This window comes from Phalangium opilio, unplaced genomic scaffold (genome assembly GCF_054372755.1).
Source record: "Phalangium opilio isolate 3A_F unplaced genomic scaffold, DU_Popi_V2 ptg000246l_1, whole genome shotgun sequence".
NCBI lineage: Eukaryota > Metazoa > Arthropoda > Arachnida > Opiliones > Phalangiidae > Phalangium > Phalangium opilio.
This window is the reverse complement of record NW_028324225.1, coordinates 6,975,529-6,996,533: the sequence shown is the minus strand read 5'-3', so window position 1 is coordinate 6,996,533 and position 21,005 is coordinate 6,975,529. Positions and strand designations below refer to the sequence as shown.

Genomic DNA, 21,005 nt, shown 5'->3' with positions numbered 1-21,005 from the left:
CTAGACCAACGGACAATCTCGTAAGTAAAACATGCTCAACTCATAGGACTACCCTGTAATTAGTTGCAATTATATAGTCCCAAAACTACTTCTGCAAAAACTCGGGTCCGTCCGGGATTTGAACCCGGGACCACTCGCACCCTAAGCGAGTATCATACCCCTAGACCAACGGACCGTGTGTTCAAGTAAAATATGCCCAACTCATAGGTCTACCCTGTAGTTAGTTGCATTTAAAAAGTTACTAAATTACTTCTGAAAGAACTCGGGTCTGTCCGGGATCTGAACCCGGGACCACTCGCAGCCAAAGCGAGTATCATACCCCTAGAAAAACGGACAATCTGCGTAAGTAAAATATGCTCAACTCATAGCACTACCCTGTAATTAGTTGCAATTAAATAGTCACAAAATTACTTCTGCAAAAACTCAGATAAGTCCGGGATTTGAAACCTAGAACACTCGCACCCAAAGCGAGTATCATACCCCTAGACCATCGCACCATGTATGGAATAGAAATATGCTCAATTCATAGGGCTACAAATTAATTAGTTGCATTTAAATAGTCACTAGATTACTTCTGCTAAAACTCGGGTCTGTCCGGGATTTGAACCCGGGACCACTCGCACCCTAAGCAAGTATCATACCCCTAGACCAACGGACCGTGTGTTCAAGTAAAAAATATGCCCAACTCATAGGCCTACCCTGTTATTAGTTGCATTTAAATAGTTGATAAATTACTTCTGAAAGAACTCGGGCCTGTCCGGGATTTGAACCCGGGACGACTCGCAGCCAAAGCGAGTATCATACCCCTAGACAAACGGACAATCTGCGTAAGTAAAACATGCTCAACTCATAGGTCTACCCTGTAATTAGTTGCAATTATATAGTCCCAAAATTACTTCTGCAAAAACTCGGGTCCGTCCGGGATTTGAACCCGGGACCACTCGCACCCTTAGCGAGTATCATACCCCTAGACCATCGCACCATGTATGGAATAGAAATATGCTCAATTCATAGGGCTACAAATTAATTAGTTGCATTTAAATAGTCACTAGATTACTTCTGCTAAAACTCGGGTCTGTCCGGGATTTGAACCCGGGACCACTCGCACCCTAAGCAAGTATCATACCCCTAGACCAACGGACCGTGTGTTCAAGTAAAAAATATGCCCAACTCATAGGCCTACCCTGTTATTAGTTGCATTTAAATAGTTGATAAATTACTTCTGAAAGAACTCGGGCCTGTCCGGGATTTGAACCCGGGACGACTCGCAGCCAAAGCGAGTATCATACCCCTAGACAAACGGACAATCTGCGTAAGTAAAACATGCTCAACTCATAGGTCTACCCTGTAATTAGTTGCAATTAAATAGTCACAAAACTACTTCTGCAAAAACTCGGGTACGTCCGGGATTTGAAACCTAGAACACTCGCACTCAAAGCGAGTATCATACCCCTAGACCAACGGACCGTGTGTTCAAGTAAGATATGCCCAACTCATAGGTCTACCCTGTAGTTAGTTGCATTTAAAAAGTTACTAAATTACTTCTGAAAGAACTCGGGTCTGTCCGGGATCTGAACCCGGGACCACTCGCAGCCAAAGCGAGTATCATACCCCTAGAAAAACGGACAATCTGCGTAAGTAAAATATGCTCAACTCATAGCACTACCCTGTAATTAGTTGCAATTAAATAGTCACAAAATTACTTCTGCAAAAACTCAGATAAGTCCGGGATTTGAAACCTAGAACACTCGCACCCAAAGCGAGTATCATACCCCTAGACCATCGCACCATGTATGGAATAGAAATATGCTCAATTCATAGGGCTACAAATTAATTAGTTGCATTTAAATAGTCACTAGATTACTTCTGCTAAAACTCGGGTCTGTCCGGGATTTGAACCCGGGACCACTCGCACCCTAAGCAAGTATCATACCCCTAGACCAACGGACCGTGTGTTCAAGTAAAAAATATGCCCAACTCATAGGCCTACCCTGTTATTAGTTGCATTTAAATAGTTGATAAATTACTTCTGAATGAACTCGGGCCTGTCCGGGATTTGAACCCGGGACGACTCGCAGCCAAAGCGAGTATCATACCCCTAGACAAACGGACAATCTGCGTAAGTAAAACATGCTCAACTCATAGGTCTACCCTGTAATTAGTTGCAATTATATAGTCCCAAAATTACTTCTGCAAAAACTCGGGTCCGTCCGGGATTTGAACCCGGGACCACTCGCACCCTTAGCGAGTATCATACCCCTAGACCATCGCACCATGTATGGAATAGAAATATGCTCAATTCATAGGGCTACAAATTAATTAGTTGCATTTAAATAGTCACTAGATTACTTCTGCTAAAACTCGGGTCTGTCCGGGATTTGAACCCGGGACCACTCGCACCCTAAGCAAGTATCATACCCCTAGACCAACGGACCGTGTGTTCAAGTAAAAAATATGCCCAACTCATAGGCCTACCCTGTTATTAGTTGCATTTAAATAGTTGATAAATTACTTCTGAAAGAACTCGGGCCTGTCCGGGATTTGAACCCGGGACGACTCGCAGCCAAAGCGAGTATCATACCCCTAGACAAACGGACAATCTGCGTAAGTAAAACATGCTCAACTCATAGGTCTACCCTGTAATTAGTTGCAATTAAATAGTCACAAAACTACTTCTGCAAAAACTCGGGTACGTCCGGGATTTGAAACCTAGAACACTCGCACTCAAAGCGAGTATCATACCCCTAGACCAACGGACCGTGTGTTCAAGTAAGATATGCCCAACTCATAGGTCTACCCTGTAGTTAGTTGCATTTAAAAAGTTACTAAATTACTTCTGAAAGAACTCGGGTCTGTCCGGGATCTGAACCCGGGACGACTCGCAGCCAAAGCGAGTATCATACCCCTAGACAAACGGACAATCTGCGTAAGTAAAACATGCTCAACTCATAGGTCTACCCTGTAATTAGTTGCAATTAAATAGTCACAAAACTACTTCTGCAAAAACTCAGATAAGTCCGGGATTTGAAACCTAGAACACTCGCACCCAAAGCGAGTATCATACCCCTAGACCATCGCACCATGTATGGAATAGAAATATGCTCAATTCATAGGGCTACAAATTAATTAGTTGCATTTAAATAGTCACTAGATTACTTCTGCTAAAACTCGGGTCTGTCCGGGATTTGAACCCGGGACCACTCGCACCCTAAGCAAGTATCATACCCCTAGACCAACGGACCGTGTGTTCAAGTAAAAAATATGCCCAACTCATAGGCCTGCCCTGTTATTAGTTGCATTTAAATAGTTGATAAATTACTTCTGAAAGAACTCGGGCCTGTCCGGGATTTGAACCCGGGACGACTCGCAGCCAAAGCGAGTATCATACCCCTAGACAAAAGGACAATCTGCGTAAGTAAAACATGCTCAACTCATAGGTCTACCCTGTAATTAGTTGCAATTAAATAGTCACAAAACTACTTCTGCAAAAACTCGGGTACGTCCGGGATTTGAAACCTAGAACACTCGCACTCAAAGCGAGTATCATACCCCTAGACCAACGGACCGTGTGTTCAAGTAAGATATGCCCAACTCATAGGTCTACCCTGTAGTTAGTTGCATTTAAAAAGTTACTAAATTACTTCTGAAAGAACTCGGGTCTGTCCGGGATCTGAACCCGGGACCACTCGCAGCCAAAGCGAGTATCATACCCCTAGAAAAACGGACTATCTGCGTAAGTAAAATATGCTCAACTCATAGGACTACCCTGTAATTAGTTGCAATTAAATAGTCACAAAATTACTTCTGCAAAACCTCGGATAAGTCCGGGATTTGAAACCTAGAACACTCGCTCCCAAAGCGAGTATCATACCCCTAGACCATCGCACCATGTATGGAATAGAAATATGCTCAATTCATAGGGCTACAAATTAATTAGTTGCATTTAAAAAGTCACTAGATTACTTCTGCTAAAACTCGGGTCCGTCCGGGATTTGAACCCGGGACCACTCGCACCCTAAGCGAGTATCATACCCCTAGACCAACGGACAATCTGTGTAAGCAAAACATGCTCAACTCATAGGACTACCCTGTAATTAGTTGCAATTATATAGTCCCAAAACTACTTCTGCAAAAACTCGGTCCGTCCGGGATTTGAACCCGGGACCACTCGCACCCTAAGCGAGTATCGTACCCCTAGACCAACGGACCGTGTGTTCAAGTAAAATATGCCCAACTCATAGGTCTACCCTGTAGTTAGTTGCATTTAAAAAGTTACTAAATTACTTCTGAAAGAACTCGGGCCCTTCCGGGATCTGAACCCGGGTGCACTCGCAGCCAAAGCGAGTATCATACCCCTAGACCAACGGACCGTGTGTTCAAGTAAAATATGCCCAACTCATAGGTCTACCCTGTAGTTAGTTGCATTTAAAAAGTTACTAAAAAACTTCTGAAAGAACTCGGGTCTGTCCGGGATCTGAACCCGGGACCACTCGCAGCCAAAGCGAGTATCATACCCCTAGAAAAACGGACAACCTGCGTAAGTAAAATATGCTCAACTCATAGGACTACCCTGTAATTAGTTGCAATTAAATTGTCACAAAATTACTTCTGCAAAACCTCGGATAAGTCCGGGATTTGAAACCTAGAACACTCGCACCCAAAGCGAGTATCATACCCCTAGACCATCGCACCATGTATGGAATAGAAATATGCTCAATTCATAGGGCTACAAATTAATTAGTTGCATTTAAATAGTCACTAGATTACTTCTGCTAAAACTCGGGTCCGTTCGGGATTTGAACCCGGGACCACTCGCACCCTAAGCGAGTGTCACACCCCTAGACCAACGGACCGTGTGTTCAAGTAAAAAATATGCCCAACTCATAGGTCTACCCTGTTATTAGTTGCATATAAATAGTTGCTAAATTACTTCTGAAAGAACTCGGGCCTGTCCGGGATTTGAACCCGGGACGACTCGCAGCCAAAGCGAGTATCATACCCCTAGACCAACGGACAATCTGCGTAAGTAAAACATGCTCAACTCATAGGACTACCCTGTAATTAGTTGCAATTATATAGTCCCAAAACTACTTCTGCAAAAACTCGGGTCCGTCCGGGATTTGAACCCGGGACCACTCGCACCCTAAGCGAGTATCATACCCCTAGACTAACGGACCGTGTGTTCAAGTAAAATATGCCCAACTCATAGGTCTACCCTGTAGTTAGTTGCATTTAAAAAGTTACTAAATTACTTCTGAAAGAACTCGGGTCTGTCCGGGATCTGAAACCAGGACCACTCGCAGCCAAAGCGAGTATCATACCCCTAGACCAACGGACCGTGTGTTCAAGTAAAAAATATGCCCAACTCATAGGTCTACCCTGTTATTAGTTGCATTTAAATAGTTGCTAAATTACTTCTGAAAGAACTCGGGCCTGTCCGGAATTTGAACCCGGAACGACTCGCAGCCAAAGCGAGTATCATACCCCTAGACCAACGGACAATCTCGTAAGTAAAACATGCTCAACTCATAGGACTACCCTGTAATTAGTTGCAATTATATAGTCCCAAAACTACTTCTGCAAAAACTCGGGTCCGTCCGGGATTCGAACCCGGGACCACTCGCACCCTAAGCGAGTATCATACCCCTAGACCAACGGACCGTGTGTTCAAGTAAAATATGCCCAACTAATAGGTCTACCCTGTAGTTAGTTGCATTTAAAAAGTTACTAAATTACTTCTGAAAGAACTCGGGTCTGTCCGGGATCTGAACCCGGGACCACTCGCAGCCAAAGCGAGTATCATACCCCTAGACCAACGGACCGTGTGTTTAAGTAAAAAATATGCCCAACTCATAGGTCTACCCTGTTATTAGTTGCATTTAAATAGTTGCTAAATTACTTCTGAAAGAACTCGGGCCTGTCCGGTATTTGAACCCGGGACGACTCGCAGCCAAAGCGAGTATCATACCCCTAGACCAACGGACAATCTCGTAAGTAAAACATGCTCAACTCATAGGACTACCCTGTAATTAGTTGCAATTATATAGTCCCAAAACTACTTCTGCAAAAACTCGGGTCCATCCGGGATTTGAACCCGGGACCACTCGCACCCTAAGCGAGTATCATACCCCTAGACCAACGGACCGTGTGTTCAAGTAAAATATGCCCAACTAATAGGTCTACCCTGTAGTTAGTTGCATTTAAAAAGTTACTAAATTACTTCTGAAAGAACTCGGGTCTGTCCGGGATTCGAACCCGGGACCACTCGCACCATAAGCGAGTATCATACCCCTAGACCAACGGACCATGTGTTCAAGTAAAAAATATGCCCAACTCATAGGCCTACCCTGTTATTAGTTGCATTTAAATAGTTGATAAATTACTTATGAGAACTCGGGCCTGTCCGGGATTTGAACCCGGGATGACTCGCAGCCAAAGCGAGTATCATACCCCTAGACCATCGCACCATGTATGTTATAGAAATATGCTCAATTCATAGGGCTACAAATTAATTAGTTGCATTTAAATAGTCACTAGATTACTTCTGCTAAAACTCGGGTCCGATCGGGATTTGAACCCGGGACCACTCGCACCCTAAGCGAGTATCATACCCCTAGACCAACGGACCGTGTGTTCAAGTAAAAAATATGCCCAACTCATAGGTCTACCCTGTTATTAGTTGCATTTAAATAGTTGCTAAATTACTTCTGAAAGAACTCGGGCCTGTCCGGGATTTGAACCCGGGACGACTCGCAGCCAAAGCGAGTATCATACCCCTAGACCAACGGACAATCTGCGTAAGTAAAACATGCTCAACTCATAGGACTACCCTGTAATTAGTTGCAATTATATAGTCCCAAAACTACTTCTGCAAAAACTCGGGTCCGTCCGGGATTTGAACCCGGGACATCTCGCACCCTAAGCGAGTATCATACCCCTAGACCAACGGACCGTGTGTTCAAGTAAAATATGCCCAACTCATAGGTCTACCCTGTAGTTAGTTGCATTTAAAATGTTACTAAATTACTTCTGAAAGAACTCGGGTCTGTCCGGGATCTGAACCCGGGACCACTCGCAGCCAAAGCGAGTATCATACCCCTAGACCAACGGACCGTGTGTTTAAGTAAAAAATATGCCCAACTCATAGGTCTACCCTGTTATTAGTTGCATTTAAATTGTTGCTAAATTACTTCTGAAAGAACTCGGGCCTGTCCGGTATTTGAACCCTTGACGACTCGCAGCCAAAGCGAGTATCATACCCCTAGACCAACGGACAATCTCGTAAGTAAAACATGCTCAACTCATAGGACTACCCTGTAATTAGTTGCAATTATATAGTCCCAAAACTACTTCTGCAAAAACTCGGGTCCATCCGGGTTTTGAACCCGGGACCACTCGCACCCTAAGCGAGTATTATACCCCTAGACCAACGGACCGTGTGTTCAAGTAAAATATGCCCAACTAATAGGTCTACCCTGTAGTTAGTTGCATTTAAAAAGCTACTAAATTACTTCTGAAAGAACTCGGGTCTGTCCGGGATCTGAACCCGGGACCACTCGCAGCCAAACGAGTATCATACCCCTAGACCAACGGACCGTGTGTTCAAGTAAAATATGCCCAACTCATAGGTCTACCCTGTAGTTAGTTGCATTTAAAAAGTTACTAAATTACTTCTGAAAGAACTCGGGTCTGTCCGGGATCTGAACCCGGGACCACTCGCAGCCAAAGCGAGTATCATACCCCTAGACCAACGGACCGTGTGTTTAAGTAAAAAATATGCCCAACTCATAGGTCTACCCTGTTATTAGTTGCATTTAAATAGTTGCTAAATTACTTCTGAAAGAACTCGGGCCTGTCCGGTATTTGAACCCGGGACGACTCGCAGCCAAAGCGAGTATCATACCCCTAGACCAACGGACAATCTCGTAAGTAAAACATGCTCAACTCATAGGACTACCCTGTAATTAGTTGCAATTATATAGTCCCAAAACTACTTCTGCAAAAACTCGGGTCCATCCGGGTTTTGAACCCGGGACCACTCGCACCCTAAGCGAGTATCATACCCCTAGACCAACGGACCGTGTGTTCAAGTAAAATATGCCCAACTAATAGGTCTACCCTGTAGTTAGTTGCATTTAAAAAGTTACTAAATTACTTCTGAAAGAACTCGGGTCTGTCCGGGATTTGAACCCGGGACCACTCGCACCCTAAGCGAGTATCATACCCCTAGACCAACGGACCGTGTGTTCAAGTAAAAAATATGCCCAACTCATAGGTCTACCCTGTTATTAGTTGCATTTAAATAGTTGCTAAATTACTACTGAAAGAACTCGGGTCTGTCCGGGATCTGAACCCGGGACCACTCGCAGCCAAAGCGAGTATCATACCCCTAGAAAAACGGACAATCTGCGTAAGTAAAATATGCTCAACTCATAGTACTACCCTGTTATTAGTTGCAATTAAATTGTCACAAAATTACTTCTGCAAAACCTTGGATAAGTCCGGGATTTGAAACCTAGAACACTCGCACCCAAAGCGAGTATCATACCCCTAGACCATCGCACCACGTATGGAATAGAAATATGCTCAATTCATAGGGCTACAAATTAATAAGTTGCATTTAAATAGTCACTAGATTACTTCTGCTAAAACTCGGGTCCGTCTGGAATTTGAACCCGGGACCACTCGCACCCTAAGCGAGTATCATACCCCTAGACCAACGGACCGTGTGTTCAACTTAAAAATATGCCCAACTCATAGGTCTACCCTGTTATTAGTTGCATTTAAATAGTTGCTAAATTACTTCTGAAAGAACTCGGGCCTGTCCGGGATTTGAACCCGGGACGACTCGCAGCCAAAGCGAGTATCATACCCCTAGACCAACGGACAATCTGCGTAAGTAAAACATGCTCAACTCATAGGACTACCCTGTAATTAGTTGCAATTATATAGTCCCAAAACTACTTCTGCAAAAACTCGGGTCCGTCCGGGATTTGAACCCGGGACCACTCGCACCCTAAGCGAGTATCATACCCCTAGACCAACGGACCGTGTGTTCAAGTAAAATATGCCCAACTCATAGATCTACCCTGTAGTTAGTTGCATTTAAAAAGTTACTAAATTACTTCTGAAAGAACTCGGGTCTGTCCGGGATCTGAACCCGGGACCACTCGCAGCCAAACGAGTATCATACCCCTAGACCAACGGACCGTGTGTTCAAGTAAAATATGCCCAACTCATAGGTCTACCCTGTAGTTAGTTGCATTTAAAAAGTTACTAAATTACTTCTGAAAGAACTCGGGTCTGTCCGGGATCTGAACCCGGGACCACTCGCAGCCAAAGCGAGTATCATACCCCTAGACCAACGGACCGTTTGTCTAAGTAAAAAATATGCCCAACTCATAGGTCTACCCTGTTATTAGTTGCATTTAAATAGTTGCTAAATTACTTCTGAAAGAACTCGGGCCTGTCCGGTATTTGAACCCGGGACGACTCGCAGCCAAAGCGAGTATCATACCCCTAGACCAACGGACAATCTCGTAAGTAAAACATGCTCAACTCATAGGACTACCCTGTAATTAGTTGCAATTATATAGTCCCAAAACTACTTCTGCAAAAACTCGGGTCCGTCCGGGATTTGAACCCGGGACCACTCGCACCCTAAGCGAGTATCATACCCCTAGACCAACGGACCGTGTGTTCAAGTAAAATATGCCCAACTAATAGGTCTACCCTGTAGTTAGTTGCATTTAAAAAGTTACTAAATTACTTCTGAAAGAACTCGGGTCTGCCCGGGATTTGAACCCGGGACCACTCGCACCCTCAGCGAGTATCATACCCCTAGACCAACGGACCGTGTGTTCAAGTAAAATATGCCCAACTCATAGGTCTACCCTGTTATTAGTTGCATTTAAATAGTTGCTAAATTACTTCTGAAAGAACTCGGGCCTGTCCGGTATTTGAACCCGGACGACTCGCAGCCAAAGCGAGTATCATACCCCTAGACCAACGGACAATCTCGCAAGTAAAGCATACTCAACTCATAGGACTACCCTGTAATTAGTTGCAATTATATAGTCCCAAAACTACTTCTGCAAAAACACGGGTCCGTCCGGGATTTGAACCCGGGACCACTCGCACCCTAAGCGAGTATCATACCCCTAGACCAACGGACCGTGTGTTCAAGTAAAATATGCCCAACTCATAGGTCTACCCTGTAGTTAGTTGCATTTAAAAAGTTACTAAATTACTTCTGAAAGAACTCGGGTCTGTCCGGGATCTGAACCCGGGACCACTCGCAGCCAAACGAGTATCATACCCCTAGACCAACGGACCGTGTGTTCAAGTAAAATATGCCCAACTCATAGGTCTACCCTGTAGTTAGTTGCATTTAAAAAGTTACTAAATTACTTCTGAAAGAACTCGGGTCTGTCCGGGATCTGAACCCGGGACCACTCGCAGCCAAAGCGAGTATCATACCCCTAGACCAACGGACCGTGTGTTAAAGTAAAAAATATGCCCAACTCATAGGTCTACCCTGTTATTAGTTGCATTTAAATAGTTGCTAAATTACTTCTGAAAGAACTCGGGCCTGTCCGGTATTTGAACCCGGGACGACTCGCAGCCAAAGCGAGTATCATACCCCTAGACCAACGGACAATCTCGTAAGTAAAACATGCTCAACTCATAGGACTACCCTGTAATTAGTTGCAATTATATAGTCCCAAAACTACTTCTGCAAAAACTCGGGTCCATCCGGGTTTTGAACCCGGGACCACTCGCACCCTAAGCGAGTATCATACCCCTAGACCAACGGACCGTGTGTTCAAGTAAAATATGCCCAACTAATAGGTCTACCCTGTAGTTAGTTGCATTTAAAAAGTTACTAAATTACTTCTGAAAGAACTCGGGTCTGTCCGGGATATGAACCCGGGACCACTCGCACCCTAAGCGAGTATCATACCCCTAGACCAACGGACCGTGTGTTCAAGTAAAAAATATGCCCAACTCATAGGTCTACCCTGTTATTAGTTGCATTTAAATAGTTGCTAAATTACTACTGAAAGAACTCGGGTCTGTCCGGGATCTGAACCCGGGACCACTCGCAGCCAAAGCGAGTATCATACCCCTAGAAAAACAGACAATCTGCGTAAGTAAAATATGCTCAACTCATAGTACTACCCTGTTATTAGTTGCAATTAAATTGTCACAAAATTACTTCTGCAAAACCTTGGATAAGTCCGGGATTTGAAACCTAGAACACTCGCACCCAAAGCGAGTATCATACCCCTAGACCATCGCACCACGTATGGAATAGAAATATGCTCAATTCATAGGGCTACAAATTAATTAGTTGCATTTAAATAGTCACTAGATTACTTCTGCTAAAACTCGGGTCCGTCCGGAATTTGAACCCGGGACCACTCGCACCCTAAGCGAGTATCATACCCCTAGACCAACGGACCGTGTGTTCAACTTAAAAATATGCCCAACTCATAGGTCTACCCTGTTATTAGTTGCATTTAAATAGTTGCTAAATTACTTCTGAAAGAACTCGGGCCTGTCCGGGATTTGAACCCGGGACGACTCGCAGCCAAAGCGAGTATCATACCCCTAGACCAACGGACAATCTGCGTAAATAAAACATGCTCAACTCATAGGACTACCCTGTAATTAGTTGCAATTATATAGTCCCAAAACTACTTCTGCAAAAACTCGGGTCCGTCCGGGATTTGAACCCGGGACCACTCGCACCCTAAGCGAGTATCATACCCCTAGACCAACGGACCGTGGGTTCAAGTAAAATATGCCCAACTCATAGATCTACCCTGTAGTTAGTTGCATTTAAAAAGTTACTAAATTACTTCTGAAAGAACTCGGGTCTGTCCGGGATCTGAACCCGGGACCACTCGCAGCCAAACGAGTATCATACCCCTAGACCAACGGACCGTGTGTTCAAGTAAAATATGCCCAACTCATAGGTCTACCCTGTAGTTAGTTGCATTTAAAAAGTTACTAAATTACTTCTGAAAGAACTCGGGTCTGTCCGGGATCTGAACCCGGGACCACTCGCAGCCAAAGCGAGTATCATACCCCTAGACCAACGGACCGTGTGTTTAAGTAAAAAATATGCCCAACTCATAGGTCTACCCTGTTATTAGTTGCATTTAAATAGTTGCTAAATTACTTCTGAAAGAACTCGGGCCTGTCCGGTATTTGAACCCGGGACGACTCGCAGCCAAAGCGAGTATCATACCCCTAGACCAACGGACAATCTCGTAAGTAAAACATGCTCAACTCATAGGACTACCCTGTAATTAGTTGCAATTATATAGTCCCAAAACTACTTCTGCAAAAACTCGGGTCCATCCGGGTTTTGAACCCGGGACCACTCGCACCCTAAGCGAGTATCATACCCCTAGACCAACGGACCGTGTGTTCAAGTAAAATATGCCCAACTAATAGGTCTACCCTGTAGTTAGTTGCATTTAAAAAGTTACTAAATTACTTCTGAAAGAACTCGGGTCTGTCCGGGATTTGAACCCGGGACCACTCGCACCCTAAGCGAGTATCATACCCCTAGACCAACGGACCGTGTGTTCAAGTAAAAAATATGCCCAACTCATAGGTCTACCCTGTTATTAGTTGCATTTAAATAGTTGCTAAATTACTACTGAAAGAACTCGGGTCTGTCCGGGATCTGAACCCGGGACCACTCGCAGCCAAAGCGAGTATCATACCCCTAGAAAAACAGACAATCTGCGTAAGTAAAATATGCTCAACTCATAGTACTACCCTGTTATTAGTTGCAATTAAATTGTCACAAAATTACTTCTGCAAAACCTTGGATAAGTCCGGGATTTGAAACCTAGAACACTCGCACCCAAAGCGAGTATCATACCCCTAGACCATCGCACCACGTATGGAATAGAAATATGCTCAATTCATAGGGCTACAAATTAATTAGTTGCATTTAAATAGTCACTAGATTACTTCTGCTAAAACTCGGGTCCGTCCGGAATTTGAACCCGGGACCACTCGCACCCTAAGCGAGTATCATACCCCTAGACCAACGGACCGTGTGTTCAACTTAAAAATATGCCCAACTCATAGGTCTACCCTGTTATTAGTTGCATTTAAATAGTTGCTAAATTACTTCTGAAAGAACTCGGGCCTGTCCGGGATTTGAACCCGGGACGACTCGCAGCCAAAGCGAGTATCATACCCCTAGACCAACGGACAATCTGCGTAAATAAAACATGCTCAACTCATAGGACTACCCTGTAATTAGTTGCAATTATATAGTCCCAAAACTACTTCTGCAAAAACTCGGGTCCGTCCGGGATTTGAACCCGGGACCACTCGCACCCTAAGCGAGTATCATACCCCTAGACCAACGGACCGTGGGTTCAAGTAAAATATGCCCAACTCATAGATCTACCCTGTAGTTAGTTGCATTTAAAAAGTTACTAAATTACTTCTGAAAGAACTCGGGTCTGTCCGGGATCTGAACCCGGGACCACTCGCAGCCAAACGAGTATCATACCCCTAGACCAACGGACCGTGTGTTCAAGTAAAATATGCCCAACTCATAGGTCTACCCTGTAGTTAGTTGCATTTAAAAAGTTACTAAATTACTTCTGAAAGAACTCGGGTCTGTCCGGGATCTGAACCCGGGACCACTCGCAGCCAAAGCGAGTATCATACCCCTAGACCAACGGACCGTGTGTTTAAGTAAAAAATATGCCCAACTCATAGGTCTACCCTGTTATTAGTTGCATTTAAATAGTTGCTAAATTACTTCTGAAAGAACTCGGGCCTGTCCGGTATTTGAACCCGGGACGACTCGCAGCCAAAGCGAGTATCATACCCCTAGACCAACGGACAATCTCGTAAGTAAAACATGCTCAACTCATAGGACTACCCTGTAATTAGTTGCAATTATATAGTCCCAAAACTACTTCTGCAAAAACTCGGGTCCATCCGGGTTTTGAACCCGGGACCACTCGCACCCTAAGCGAGTATCATACCCCTAGACCAACGGACCGTGTGTTCAAGTAAAATATGCCCAACTAATAGGTCTACCCTGTAGTTAGTTGCATTTAAAAAGTTACTAAATTACTTCTGAAAGAACTCGGGTCTGTCCGGGATTTGAACCCGGGACCACTCGCACCCTAAGCGAGTATCATACCCCTAGACCAACGGACCGTGTGTTCAAGTAAAAAATATGCCCAACTCATAGGTCTACCCTGTTATTAGTTGCATTTAAATAGTTGCTAAATTACTACTGAAAGAACTCGGGTCTGTCCGGGATCTGAACCCGGGACCACTCGCAGCCAAAGCGAGTATCATACCCCTAGAAAAACAGACAATCTGCGTAAGTAAAATATGCTCAACTCATAGTACTACCCTGTTATTAGTTGCAATTAAATTGTCACAAAATTACTTCTGCAAAACCTTGGATAAGTCCGGGATTTGAAACCTAGAACACTCGCACCCAAAGCGAGTATCATACCCCTAGACCATCGCACCACGTATGGAATAGAAATATGCTCAATTCATAGGGCTACAAATTAATTAGTTGCATTTAAATAGTCACTAGATTACTTCTGCTAAAACTCGGGTCCGTCCGGAATTTGAACCCGGGACCACTCGCACCCTAAGCGAGTATCATACCCCTAGACCAACGGACCGTGTGTTCAACTTAAAAATATGCCCAACTCATAGGTCTACCCTGTTATTAGTTGCATTTAAATAGTTGCTAAATTACTTCTGAAAGAACTCGGGCCTGTCCGGGATTTGAACCCGGGACGACTCGCAGCCAAAGCGAGTATCATACCCCTAGACCAACGGACAATCTGCGTAAATAAAACATGCTCAACTCATAGGACTACCCTGTAATTAGTTGCAATTATATAGTCCCAAAACTACTTCTGCAAAAACTCGGGTCCGTCCGGGATTTGAACCCGGGACCACTCGCACCCTAAGCGAGTATCATACCCCTAGACCAACGGACCGTGGGTTCAAGTAAAATATGCCCAACTCATAGATCTACCCTGTAGTTAGTTGCATTTAAAAAGTTACTAAATTACTTCTGAAAGAACTCGGGTCTGTCCGGGATCTGAACCCGGGACCACTCGCAGCCAAACGAGTATCATACCCCTAGACCAACGGACCGTGTGTTCAAGTAAAATATGCCCAACTCATAGGTCTACCCTGTAGTTAGTTGCATTTAAAAAGTTACTAAATTACTTCTGAAAGAACTCGGGTCTGTCCGGGATCTGAACCCGGGACCACTCGCAGCCAAAGCGAGTATCATACCCCTAGACCAACGGACCGTGTGTTTAAGTAAAAAATATGCCCAACTCATAGGTCTACCCTGTTATTAGTTGCATTTAAATAGTTGCTAAATTACTTCTGAAAGAACTCGGGCCTGTCCGGTATTTGAACCCGGGACGACTCGCAGCCAAAGCGAGTATCATACCCCTAGACCAACGGACAATCTCGTAAGTAAAACATGCTCAACTCATAGGACTACCCTGTAATTAGTTGCAATTATATAGTCCCAAAACTACTTCTGCAAAAACTCGGGTCCGTCCGGGATTTGAACCCGGGACCACTCGCACCCTAAGCGAGTATCATACCCCTAGACCAACGGACCGTGTGTTCAAGTAAAATATGCCCAACTAATAGGTCTACCCTGTAGTTAGTTGCATTTAAAAAGTTACTAAATTACTTCTGAAAGAACTCGGGTCTGCCCGGGATTTGAACCCGGGACCACTCGCACCCTAAGCGAGTATCATACCCCTAGACCAACGGACCGTGTGTTCAAGTAAAATATGCCCAACTCATAGGTCTACCCTGTTATTAGTTGCATTTAAATAGTTGCTAAATTACTTCTGAAAGAACTCGGGCCTGTCCGGTATTTGAACCCGGACGACTCGCAGCCAAAGCGAGTATCATACCCCTAGACCAACGGACAATCTCGTAAGTAAAACATACTCAACTCATAGGACTACCCTGTAATTAGTTGCAATTATATAGTCCCAAAACTACTTCTGCAAAAACACGGGTCCGTCCGGGATTTGAACCCGGGACCACTCGCACTCTAAGCGAGTGTCATACCCCTAGACCAACGGACCGTGTGTTCAAGTAAAATATGCCCAACTAATAGGTCTACCCTGTAGTTAGTTGCATTTAAAAAGTTACTAAATTACTTCTGAAAGAACTCGGGTCTGTCCGGGATTTGAACCCGGGACCACTCGCACCCTAAGCGAGTATCATACCCCTAGACCAACGGACCGTGTGTTCAAGTAAAAAATATGCCCAACTCATAGGTCTACCCTGTTATTAGTTGCATTTAAATAGTTGCTAAATTACTACTGAAAGAACTCGGGTCTGTCCGGGATCTGAACCCGGGACCACTCGCAGCCAAAGCGAGTATCATACCCCTAGAAAAACGGACAATCTGCGTAACTAAAATATGCTCAACTCATAGGACTACTCTGTAATTAGTTGCAATTAAATTGTCACAAAATTACTTCTGCAAAACCTCGGATAAGTCCGGGATTTGAAACCTAGAACACTCGCACCCAAAGCGAGTATCATACCCCTAGACCATCGCACCATGTATGGAATAGAAATATGCTCAATTCATAGGGCTACAAATTAATTAGTTGCATTTAAATAGTCACTAGATTACTTCTGCTAAAACTCGGGTCCGTCCGGGATTTGAACCCGGGACCACTCGCACCCTAAGCGAGTATCATACCCCTAGACCAACGGACCGTGTGTTCAAGTAAAAAATATGCCCAACTCATAGGTCTACCCTGTTATTAGTTGCATTTAAATAGTTGCTAAATTACTTCTGTAAGAACTCTGGCCTGTCCGGGATTTGAACCCGGGACGACTCGCAGCCAAAGCGAGTATCATACCCCTAGACCAACGGACAATCTGCGAAAGTAAAACATGCTCAACTCATAGGACTACCCTGTAATTAGTTGCAATTATATAGTCTCAAAACTACTTCTGCAAAAACTCGGGTCCGTCCGGGATTTGAACCCGGGACCACTCGCACCCTAAGCGAGTATCATACCCCTAGACCAACGGACCGTGTGTTCAAGTAAAATATGCCCAACTCATAGGTCTACCCTGTAGTTAGTTGCATTTAAAAAGTTAATAAATTACTTCTGAAAGAACTCGGGTCTGTCCGGGATCTGAACCCGGGACCACTCGCAGCCAAAGCGAGTATCATACCCCTAGACCAACGGACCGTGTGTTCAAGTAAAATATGCCCAACTCATAGGTCTACCCTGTAGTTAGTTGCATTTAAAAAGTTACTAAATTACTTCTGAAAGAACTCGGGTCTGTCCGGGATCTGAACCCGGGACCACTCGCAGCCAAACGAGTATCATACCCCTAGACCAACGGACCGTGTGTTCAAGTAAAATATGCCCAACTCATAGGTCTACCCTGTAGTTAGTTGCATTTAAAAAGTTTCTAAATTACTTCTGAAAGAACTCGGGTCTGTCCGGGTTCTGAACCCGGGACCACTCGAAGCCAAAGCGAGTATCATACCCCTAGACCAACGGACCGTCTGTTTAAGTAAAAAATATGCCCAACTCATAGGTCTACCCTGTTATTAGTTGCATTTAAATAGTTGCTAAATTACTTCTGAAAGAACTCGGGCCTGTCCGGTATTTGAACCCGGGACGACTCGCAGCCAAAGCGAGTATCATACCCCTAGACCAACGGACAATCTGCGTAAGTAAAACATGCTCAACTCATAGGACTACCCTGTAATTAGTTGCAATTATATAGTCTCAAAACTACTTCTGCAAAAACTCGGGTCCGTCCGGGATTTGAACCCGGGACCACTCGCACCCTAAGCGAGTATCATACCCCTAAACCAACGGACCGTGTGATCAAGTAAAATATGCCCAACTCATAGGTCTACCCTGTAGTTAGTTGCATTTAAAAAGTTACTAAATTACTTCTGAAAGAACTCGGGTCTGTCCGGGATCTGAACCCGGGACCACTCGCAGCCAAAGCGAGTATCATACCCCTAGACCAACGGACCGTGTGTTCAAGTAAAATATGCCCAACGAATAGGTCTACCTTGTAGTTAGTTGCATTTAAAAAGTTACTAAATTACTTCTGAAAGAACTCGGGTCTGTCCGGGATCTGAACCCGGGACCACTCGCAGCCAAAGCGAGTATCATACCCCTAGAAAAACGGACAATCTGCGTAAGTAAAATATGCTCAACTCATAGGACTACCCTGTAATTAGTTGCAATTAAATAGTCACAAAATTACTTCTGCAAAAACTCGGATAAGTCCGGGATTTGAAACCTAGAACACTCGCACCCAAAAAGAGTATCATACCCCTAGACCATCGCACCATGTATGGAATAGAAATATGCTCAATTCATAGGGCTACAAATTAATTAGTTGCATTTAAATAGTCACTAGATTACTTCTGCTAAAACTCGGGTCCGTCCGGGATTTGAACCCGGGACCACTCGCACCCTAAGCAAGTATCATACCCCTAGACCAACGGACCGTGTGTTCAAGTAAAAAATATGCCCAACTCATAGGCCTACCCTGTTATTAGTTGCATTTAAAAAGTTACTTAATTACTTCTGAAAGAACTCGGGTCTGTCCGGGATCTGAACCCGGGACCACTCGCAGCCAAAGCGAGTATAATACCCCTAGACCAACGGACCGTGTGTTCAAGAAAAATATGCCCAACGAATAGGTCTACCCTGTAGTTAGTTGCATTTAAATAGTTGATAAATTACTTCTGAAAGAACTCGGGCCTGTCCGGGATTTGAACCCGGGACGACTCGCAGCCAAAGCGAGTATCATACCCCTAGACAAACGGACAATCTGCGTAAGTAAAACATGCTCAACTCATAGGTCTACCCTGTAATTAGTTGCAATTAAATAGTCACAAAACTACTTCTGCAAAAACTCGGGTACGTCCGGGATTTGAAACCTAGAACACTCGCACTCAAAGCGAGTATTATACCCCTAGACCAACGGACCGTGTGTTCAAGTAAAATATGCCCAACTCATAGGTCTACCCTGTAGTTAGTTGCATTTAAAAAGTTACTAAATTACTTCTGAAAGAACTCGGGCCTGTCCGGGATCTGAACCCGGGACCACTCGCACCCTAAGCGAGTATCATACCCCTAGACAAACGGACCGTGTGTTCAAGTAAAAAATATGCCCAACTCATAGGTCTACCCTGTTATTAGTTGCATTTAAATAGTTGCTAAACTACTTCTGAAAGAACTCGGGTCTGTCCGGGATCTGAACCCGGGACCACTCGCAGCCAAAGCGAGTATCATACCCCTAGACCAACGAACAATCTGCGTAAATAAAACATGCTCAACTCATAGGACTACCCTGTAATTAGTTGCAATTAAATAGTCACAAAACTACTTCTGCAAAAACTCGGGTACGTCCGGGATTTGAAACCTAGAACACTCGCACTCAAAGCGACTATAATACCCCTAGACCAGCGCACCATGTGTTCAAGTAAGATATGCCCAACTCATAGGTCTACCCTGTAGTTAGTTGCATTTAAAAAGTTACTAAATTACTTCTGAAAGAACTCGGGTCTGTCCGGGATCTGAACCCGGGACCACTCGCAGCCAAAGCGAGTATCATACCCCTAGAAAAACGGACTATCTGCGTAAGTAAAATATGCTCAACTCATAGGACTACCCTATAATTAGTTGCAATTAAATAGTCACAAAATTACTTCTGCAAAACCTCGGATAAGTCCGGGATTTGAAACCTAGAACACTCGCTCCCAAAGCGAGTATCATACCCCTTGACCATCGCACCATGTATGGAATAGAAATATGCTCAATTCATAGGGCTACAAATTAATTAGTTGCATTTAAAAAGTCACTAGATTACTTCTGCAAAAACTCGGGTCCGTCCGGGATTTGAACCCGGGACCACTCGCAGTCAAAGCGAGTATCATACCTCTACACCAACGGACAATATGCGTAAGTAAAATATGCTCAACTCATAGGTCTACCCTGTAGTTAGTTGCATTTAAATAGTCACTAAATTACTTCTGAAAGCACTCGGGTCTGTCCGGAATTTGAACCCGGGACCACTCGCAGTCAAAGCGAGTATCATACCCCTAGACAAACGGACAATGTGCGTAAGTAAAATGTGCTCAACTCATAGGACTACCCTGTAATTAGTTGCATTTAAATAGTCACTACATTACTTCTGCAAAAACTCGGGTCCGTCCGGGATTTGAACCCGGGACCACTCGCACCCTAAGCGAGTATCATACCCCTAGACCAACGGACCGTGTGTTCAAGTAAAATATGCCCAACTCATAGGTCTACCCTGTTGTTAGTTGCATTTAAATAGTTGCTAAATTACTTCTGAAAGAACTCGGGTCTGTCCGGGATTTGAACCCGGGACCACTCGCAGCCAAAGCGAGTATCATACCCCTAGACCAACGGACAATCTGCGTAAGTAAAACATGCTCAACTCATAGGACTACCCTGTAATTAGTTGCAATTAAATAGTCACAAAACTACTTCTGCAAAAACTCGGGTACGTCCGGGATTTGAAACCTAGAACACTCGCACTCAAAGCGAGTATTATACCCCTAGACCAACGGACCGTGTGTTCAAGTAAAATATGCCCAACTCATAGGTCTACCCTGTAGTTAGTTGCATTTAAAAAGTTACTAAATTACTTCTGAAAGAACTCGGGCCTGTCCGGGATCTGAACCCGGGACCACTCGCACCCTAAGCGAGTATCATACCCCTAGACCAACGGACCGTGTGTTCAAGTAAAAAATATGCCCAACTCATAGGTCTACCCTGTTATTAGTTGCATTTAAATAGTTGCTAAACTACTTCTGAAAGAACTCGGGTCTGTCCGGGATCTGAACCCGGGACCACTCGCAGCCAAAGCGAGTATCATACCCCTAGACCAACGAACAATCTGCGTAAATAAAACATGCT

At 44.3% G+C, this 21,005-nt stretch overlaps 39 non-coding genes across 39 annotated transcripts; all 39 read right to left on the bottom strand.

Moving 5' to 3' along the window:
- Window positions 1-103: 103 nt before the first annotated feature.
- Window positions 104-175, bottom strand: TRNAP-AGG (transfer RNA proline (anticodon AGG)). The gene has a single exon. It is a non-coding gene; the product is annotated as a tRNA-Pro (tRNA).
- A 411-nt stretch (window positions 176-586) lies between these two features.
- TRNAP-AGG (transfer RNA proline (anticodon AGG)) lies at window positions 587-658 on the bottom strand. Its single transcript has one exon. It is a non-coding gene; the product is annotated as a tRNA-Pro (tRNA).
- A 413-nt stretch (window positions 659-1,071) lies between these two features.
- TRNAP-AGG (transfer RNA proline (anticodon AGG)) lies at window positions 1,072-1,143 on the bottom strand. Its single transcript has one exon. It is a non-coding gene; the product is annotated as a tRNA-Pro (tRNA).
- A 735-nt stretch (window positions 1,144-1,878) lies between these two features.
- TRNAP-AGG (transfer RNA proline (anticodon AGG)) lies at window positions 1,879-1,950 on the bottom strand. Its single transcript has one exon. It is a non-coding gene; the product is annotated as a tRNA-Pro (tRNA).
- Window positions 1,951-2,363: 413 nt separating this feature from the next.
- On the bottom strand, window positions 2,364-2,435 carry TRNAP-AGG (transfer RNA proline (anticodon AGG)). The gene has a single exon. It is a non-coding gene; the product is annotated as a tRNA-Pro (tRNA).
- A 735-nt stretch (window positions 2,436-3,170) lies between these two features.
- Window positions 3,171-3,242, bottom strand: TRNAP-AGG (transfer RNA proline (anticodon AGG)). Its single transcript has one exon. It is a non-coding gene; the product is annotated as a tRNA-Pro (tRNA).
- Window positions 3,243-3,977: 735 nt separating this feature from the next.
- TRNAP-AGG (transfer RNA proline (anticodon AGG)) lies at window positions 3,978-4,049 on the bottom strand. Its single transcript has one exon. It is a non-coding gene; the product is annotated as a tRNA-Pro (tRNA).
- Window positions 4,050-4,137: 88 nt separating this feature from the next.
- On the bottom strand, window positions 4,138-4,209 carry TRNAP-AGG (transfer RNA proline (anticodon AGG)). The gene has a single exon. It is a non-coding gene; the product is annotated as a tRNA-Pro (tRNA).
- A 572-nt stretch (window positions 4,210-4,781) lies between these two features.
- Window positions 4,782-4,853, bottom strand: TRNAP-AGG (transfer RNA proline (anticodon AGG)). The gene has a single exon. It is a non-coding gene; the product is annotated as a tRNA-Pro (tRNA).
- Window positions 4,854-5,105: 252 nt separating this feature from the next.
- Window positions 5,106-5,177, bottom strand: TRNAP-AGG (transfer RNA proline (anticodon AGG)). Its single transcript has one exon. It is a non-coding gene; the product is annotated as a tRNA-Pro (tRNA).
- Window positions 5,178-5,589: 412 nt separating this feature from the next.
- On the bottom strand, window positions 5,590-5,661 carry TRNAP-AGG (transfer RNA proline (anticodon AGG)). The gene has a single exon. It is a non-coding gene; the product is annotated as a tRNA-Pro (tRNA).
- A 412-nt stretch (window positions 5,662-6,073) lies between these two features.
- TRNAP-AGG (transfer RNA proline (anticodon AGG)) lies at window positions 6,074-6,145 on the bottom strand. The gene has a single exon. It is a non-coding gene; the product is annotated as a tRNA-Pro (tRNA).
- Window positions 6,146-6,234: 89 nt separating this feature from the next.
- Window positions 6,235-6,306, bottom strand: TRNAH-AUG (transfer RNA histidin (anticodon AUG)). Its single transcript has one exon. It is a non-coding gene; the product is annotated as a tRNA-His (tRNA).
- A 574-nt stretch (window positions 6,307-6,880) lies between these two features.
- TRNAP-AGG (transfer RNA proline (anticodon AGG)) lies at window positions 6,881-6,952 on the bottom strand. The gene has a single exon. It is a non-coding gene; the product is annotated as a tRNA-Pro (tRNA).
- A 412-nt stretch (window positions 6,953-7,364) lies between these two features.
- TRNAP-AGG (transfer RNA proline (anticodon AGG)) lies at window positions 7,365-7,436 on the bottom strand. Its single transcript has one exon. It is a non-coding gene; the product is annotated as a tRNA-Pro (tRNA).
- A 572-nt stretch (window positions 7,437-8,008) lies between these two features.
- On the bottom strand, window positions 8,009-8,080 carry TRNAP-AGG (transfer RNA proline (anticodon AGG)). Its single transcript has one exon. It is a non-coding gene; the product is annotated as a tRNA-Pro (tRNA).
- An 89-nt stretch (window positions 8,081-8,169) lies between these two features.
- Window positions 8,170-8,241, bottom strand: TRNAP-AGG (transfer RNA proline (anticodon AGG)). The gene has a single exon. It is a non-coding gene; the product is annotated as a tRNA-Pro (tRNA).
- A 737-nt stretch (window positions 8,242-8,978) lies between these two features.
- On the bottom strand, window positions 8,979-9,050 carry TRNAP-AGG (transfer RNA proline (anticodon AGG)). Its single transcript has one exon. It is a non-coding gene; the product is annotated as a tRNA-Pro (tRNA).
- Window positions 9,051-9,622: 572 nt separating this feature from the next.
- TRNAP-AGG (transfer RNA proline (anticodon AGG)) lies at window positions 9,623-9,694 on the bottom strand. Its single transcript has one exon. It is a non-coding gene; the product is annotated as a tRNA-Pro (tRNA).
- Window positions 9,695-10,103: 409 nt separating this feature from the next.
- Window positions 10,104-10,175, bottom strand: TRNAP-AGG (transfer RNA proline (anticodon AGG)). The gene has a single exon. It is a non-coding gene; the product is annotated as a tRNA-Pro (tRNA).
- Window positions 10,176-10,747: 572 nt separating this feature from the next.
- Window positions 10,748-10,819, bottom strand: TRNAP-AGG (transfer RNA proline (anticodon AGG)). The gene has a single exon. It is a non-coding gene; the product is annotated as a tRNA-Pro (tRNA).
- A 574-nt stretch (window positions 10,820-11,393) lies between these two features.
- TRNAP-AGG (transfer RNA proline (anticodon AGG)) lies at window positions 11,394-11,465 on the bottom strand. Its single transcript has one exon. It is a non-coding gene; the product is annotated as a tRNA-Pro (tRNA).
- Window positions 11,466-11,717: 252 nt separating this feature from the next.
- Window positions 11,718-11,789, bottom strand: TRNAP-AGG (transfer RNA proline (anticodon AGG)). The gene has a single exon. It is a non-coding gene; the product is annotated as a tRNA-Pro (tRNA).
- A 572-nt stretch (window positions 11,790-12,361) lies between these two features.
- On the bottom strand, window positions 12,362-12,433 carry TRNAP-AGG (transfer RNA proline (anticodon AGG)). The gene has a single exon. It is a non-coding gene; the product is annotated as a tRNA-Pro (tRNA).
- An 89-nt stretch (window positions 12,434-12,522) lies between these two features.
- On the bottom strand, window positions 12,523-12,594 carry TRNAP-AGG (transfer RNA proline (anticodon AGG)). Its single transcript has one exon. It is a non-coding gene; the product is annotated as a tRNA-Pro (tRNA).
- A 413-nt stretch (window positions 12,595-13,007) lies between these two features.
- On the bottom strand, window positions 13,008-13,079 carry TRNAP-AGG (transfer RNA proline (anticodon AGG)). The gene has a single exon. It is a non-coding gene; the product is annotated as a tRNA-Pro (tRNA).
- A 252-nt stretch (window positions 13,080-13,331) lies between these two features.
- On the bottom strand, window positions 13,332-13,403 carry TRNAP-AGG (transfer RNA proline (anticodon AGG)). Its single transcript has one exon. It is a non-coding gene; the product is annotated as a tRNA-Pro (tRNA).
- A 572-nt stretch (window positions 13,404-13,975) lies between these two features.
- TRNAP-AGG (transfer RNA proline (anticodon AGG)) lies at window positions 13,976-14,047 on the bottom strand. The gene has a single exon. It is a non-coding gene; the product is annotated as a tRNA-Pro (tRNA).
- Window positions 14,048-14,136: 89 nt separating this feature from the next.
- TRNAP-AGG (transfer RNA proline (anticodon AGG)) lies at window positions 14,137-14,208 on the bottom strand. Its single transcript has one exon. It is a non-coding gene; the product is annotated as a tRNA-Pro (tRNA).
- A 413-nt stretch (window positions 14,209-14,621) lies between these two features.
- TRNAP-AGG (transfer RNA proline (anticodon AGG)) lies at window positions 14,622-14,693 on the bottom strand. The gene has a single exon. It is a non-coding gene; the product is annotated as a tRNA-Pro (tRNA).
- Window positions 14,694-14,945: 252 nt separating this feature from the next.
- Window positions 14,946-15,017, bottom strand: TRNAP-AGG (transfer RNA proline (anticodon AGG)). The gene has a single exon. It is a non-coding gene; the product is annotated as a tRNA-Pro (tRNA).
- A 572-nt stretch (window positions 15,018-15,589) lies between these two features.
- Window positions 15,590-15,661, bottom strand: TRNAP-AGG (transfer RNA proline (anticodon AGG)). Its single transcript has one exon. It is a non-coding gene; the product is annotated as a tRNA-Pro (tRNA).
- A 409-nt stretch (window positions 15,662-16,070) lies between these two features.
- Window positions 16,071-16,142, bottom strand: TRNAS-AGA (transfer RNA serine (anticodon AGA)). Its single transcript has one exon. It is a non-coding gene; the product is annotated as a tRNA-Ser (tRNA).
- Window positions 16,143-16,231: 89 nt separating this feature from the next.
- TRNAP-AGG (transfer RNA proline (anticodon AGG)) lies at window positions 16,232-16,303 on the bottom strand. The gene has a single exon. It is a non-coding gene; the product is annotated as a tRNA-Pro (tRNA).
- A 413-nt stretch (window positions 16,304-16,716) lies between these two features.
- Window positions 16,717-16,788, bottom strand: TRNAP-AGG (transfer RNA proline (anticodon AGG)). The gene has a single exon. It is a non-coding gene; the product is annotated as a tRNA-Pro (tRNA).
- Window positions 16,789-17,040: 252 nt separating this feature from the next.
- TRNAP-AGG (transfer RNA proline (anticodon AGG)) lies at window positions 17,041-17,112 on the bottom strand. The gene has a single exon. It is a non-coding gene; the product is annotated as a tRNA-Pro (tRNA).
- Window positions 17,113-17,846: 734 nt separating this feature from the next.
- On the bottom strand, window positions 17,847-17,918 carry TRNAP-AGG (transfer RNA proline (anticodon AGG)). Its single transcript has one exon. It is a non-coding gene; the product is annotated as a tRNA-Pro (tRNA).
- Window positions 17,919-18,490: 572 nt separating this feature from the next.
- TRNAP-AGG (transfer RNA proline (anticodon AGG)) lies at window positions 18,491-18,562 on the bottom strand. The gene has a single exon. It is a non-coding gene; the product is annotated as a tRNA-Pro (tRNA).
- A 1,703-nt stretch (window positions 18,563-20,265) lies between these two features.
- TRNAP-AGG (transfer RNA proline (anticodon AGG)) lies at window positions 20,266-20,337 on the bottom strand. Its single transcript has one exon. It is a non-coding gene; the product is annotated as a tRNA-Pro (tRNA).
- Window positions 20,338-21,005: the final 668 nt, after the last annotated feature.